The sequence below is a fragment of the Austrofundulus limnaeus genome, unplaced genomic scaffold, assembly GCF_001266775.1.
Source record: "Austrofundulus limnaeus strain Quisiro unplaced genomic scaffold, Austrofundulus_limnaeus-1.0 Scaffold167, whole genome shotgun sequence".
NCBI classification, from domain to species: Eukaryota; Metazoa; Chordata; class Actinopteri; order Cyprinodontiformes; family Rivulidae; genus Austrofundulus; species Austrofundulus limnaeus.
Window position 1 is genome coordinate 956,144 of NW_013952569.1, and position 4,090 is coordinate 960,233.

The following is a 4,090-nucleotide window of genomic DNA, read 5'->3' on the forward strand; positions in this document are numbered from 1 at the left end:
GTGTGTGTGTGTGTGTGTGTGTGTGTGTGTGTGTGTGTGTGTGTGTCTTTGCCCACATGCCGAGGAAGTAAGGTAATGACGCTTAAAGCCATAACACACTCGCACACGCTCACGCAGACATGCAGACACACGTTAGCCCATCGACCTGTATAACTTGTCTCGTCAGCGATTGTGTGTCGCTCTGTGTGTGTGTGTGTGTGTGTGTGTGTGCGCAGTGTTTAATATTTAATGGGCGCTGGTTAAAAATGCAGGAGTGTTTTTGTCTCTTGTCCCGGTGCACACCTGTTCCTCTGCAGAGAGGGGGAGGCGGGACGGGGGGCTGTGGGATGGTTGTATGGATGGATAATGGAGGATATTTAAAAATGTTGTGTAAACAGAGGCGCACCACACCAACAACAACAACAACAAAAAATTTAACTCATTTTTTTATTTTACTTTTTATGCTGTAAAACCTTAAAAACCGATTCAGGTCTTCTCATCATTCTAAACAAAACAGACCAACATTAAGTTTATAATTTTTTTTAATTAAATACAAATTTTAATATTTTGTCTACTAACAAAAGGCAGGTGGTGATGTTTACCTTCGTTTTTTTGTTTTGTAAAATGTCTCACAAGCCACTGAAACAAAAGTAATATTTCATGTAATTGAAGTGAAAAGTTCAGTTCATCCAGAAGAGCCAGTTGAGGTGGTTCTTGGAGAAGGGGGTCTCTACAGTCACTAAGTAGGAGTTTCTTGTTAGAGTTGGCCCAAGACGTGATTGGTCAGAATGATGGTGGGGTTTGAAGAAGCTGGGGGTAGCTTGGTTGAATCGGTCAGGAAGTACCTGTGTTTTTAAATATATAGATAAATTTTAGTCTTAAGTTGAGACAGGAAGGTTCTAGCTGCACAAAATTTGAAGTCAATAAATTATGGTTACATGTTCACAATAATTTTTATTTGAGTCATTGTTCTGCCAACTACGCCTACATCAAGACTCTGCCAATCATGGGTAGGGCTAACTACACCCACATCAAGACTCTGCCAATCATGGGTAGGGCTAACTTCGCCTACATCAAGACTCTGCCAATCATGGGTAGGGCCATCTCTGCCACCCGCTTCGGATGTTATCATCCATTAAATGGATGCAGTCCCATAGAATGGCTTCAGACTGTCAGCTGGTTAGTGTGAGGCATAAAGCCACAAAAGTTAATTTTTGAGAAAATGACATGGGCTACGATAAAGTAGACCGGACTCCGGCGGTAGCAGATTGTTGCATTCCAATGTATATGGCACTGGTGACCCACTAGGGGGCACTGTCGAGACGGTGTGAAGCCATTCTATGTGACTGATAACTGCTAATAACATCCATTTAATGGTCTGATAACATCCGAACCGGCTGATCTCTGCTCACATCAAGACCTTTGCCAATCATGGATAGGGCCAACTTGACCCACATCAAGACCTCTGCCAATCATGAATAGGGCCAACTCTGCTTACATCAAGGTATCCGCCAATCACGGGTAGGACCAACTTCGCCCACAGGACTACATGTACTGCAGATACCCCTACTTGGGTTCATCTGGTGAGCATTGACCCCTGGACGCCTCCACAGAGATGTTCTCAGGCAGGAGATCCCAGGACATGCTCAGCCGGTCTGGGAACACCTTGGAGTCCTCCCAGAAGACCTGAAAGAGATGTCTGGACCTCCCTGACTCTGGAACAAGCTGCAGATAATGGATGAAGTTGTTAAGAAAAGTGAGCGAATAAGTGGAGGCTGAAGATGAATAATAATAGATAACATTAGAGAAAAGGATAAAAAGTGTCACCAGTTAATCAATACAGTTTCCCTGATTCCCTCCACTCAGTGTTTAAAGGTGATTTTTTTCTCCTCCTTTATTATTCCCGCTCTACTTCTCTTATCAATCAATACTTATTATTGCTTACCTCACCCCGCCTCTGTCTCCCTGTCTGTCTTTATTTCCCACCTCTCCCCTTTTTGCGTTGAAAAGAACGACAGAAAAAGAGAGAGAAGGAAACAGACACAATGAAGTCATTCATCTGTCCAATCAAAGAGGCGAAAGCCCAGAGGAAAGTAAACATCCATCTCTCCCTCTCTCTCTCTCTCTCTCTCCCTCTGTCCTCCTTTCTTCCTCATGAGTCCGTGAGCGTCCATGATTATGATGCCTCTCCGTGTGATTGTGTGTGTGGACAGACATATATCCCATTTCTCTGGTGTCTCTTTAAAAAGAATAGATTGTTCTTCTGCGACAAACAAAGAGTAAAGACACACAGAGAGGGAGGATGTAAGCCGGCGACACGATTTATGACGGCTGAGAGATGAGGGGGAGACAGAAAACAGGGAGGTGGGGGGGCAGAGCAGAAAGTGGAAAAGATGGATGGACAAAAGAAAATGTTTAAATGTCCCACTGACCAGCAGTTCTGATAGAGACTGAGACGAGAAAGAGAGGATTTTAAATGATATGGGAGGATAAACGGATAAAAGATAACATGAACAATGAGGTGGGAAGTTAAAAAATAAACTCTTACTTTTCATACCAGCATTTTAAACTAAAAGAGGGCATCAAACCCTAAAAATAATGTTATTTAACATGTCAGACTCGGACTGTGTTTCACATTTAACTGTAGCTCAGTCCAGTTTAGCCCCCCTTGACTAGACAGTTTTATTTAGTCTCGAGCTTTTGCTTGGTGTGCATTTTTTAAACTTTATTAATTTCTTTAAAGATAACAAAATAAATTTATATACAATAAAAATACAAATCACTAATAAAATGAAAGGGGGTAGAAAGAAGAAAAAAAGTTATAGTATCAGCCCCTTTTCCTCCTAAAATAATTTTTAAAACAATAATAAGCTAAAAACAAGAAAAACAATTATTTACCCTAGCTGTTTAGGATTAGTAGAACCTCATAAATAGAAAAAAAACCCATTGTTTTAAAGCTATTAGGAGTAAAAATATAAATATATATTTTGTTTAAAATGAAACTTTTCATTAAAATATTAATGGAGGCCAGTCTGTTTAATTCATGTTGCTACAGATGATTAGCCGAGGCAGCCATCTTGAATCTGATAATCTATCCATGAGATATTTTACTAACAGACAAACCGGGTTGTTACTACTACAGATTATTTGCAATGCGTAGCACTCAGAGTATGGGTTTTAAATGAATCTCAGCTACTACCACACCAAACTCAATATCTGTGAAATTAACCAAATTAGACTGTTGTGGAGCTAAACTGGAGCCGTACAATTTGTTCAAAATAAAAAGGTTTTGAAACGGAAAAATAATTTCGCAACTGAAAAAAATAGAATTTGAAATACAACAAAATATATTAGAAACTTGTCTTTTCGGTTTTAATATTTCTTTCAGCTTTAAAATTAGTTTTCAGTTTCAAAAACTTTTTATTTCAAACAAACTTTATGGCTCTAGTTGAGCTCTATAGATTGTGTCCAAATTCTTTGGCTGAATTCGAAGGCCGATTCTGTCACATCCTCCGATATCGGCCAACAAATGTGTCTCCCTCCCGATTTGATTTGAGGGACGGGTCTGTTGGAGGCTTCTCAGCCCACCATATTCCCAAGATGCATTGTGGGCCGACCGGGAGATTCTTTTGCTTGGAATTGTGGATTAAATAAAAATCTGGCAGAAGAAAAATTGAAAGTTGAAATCGGTTATGGTGTTGGTTTTTAATATTAATCTAGTCAGAAATCAACATAAATGAGCTTGTATGTCAGGTAACTTAGTGCTTCATGGATTGTTAATAAAAGTTTATAATTATAATACTTTAATTTTTTGCTAATTTCAATTTTAATTCTGTTTAGTGTGGCGGCCATCTTGAATTGTGTCGGCTTCAGAAGTTATTCACGTCCATTTTCTGCAAGTTTCATTTAAAGTGTCCCCAGTGGTCCGTGAGATGTTTTGGGTAACAAACATACGAACACATGAACAGCATTAAAACATTAAATTAACCTCAGGAGGTAAAACGAGCAGAGTCCAAATTTAAAAGAGAATAAATCTGGAGACGAGCTGAAAGTAAGAGGAGCAGAAACAAGAGGGGAGACAACAAGGTGGTAAATGGATCAGCGCGCTGAT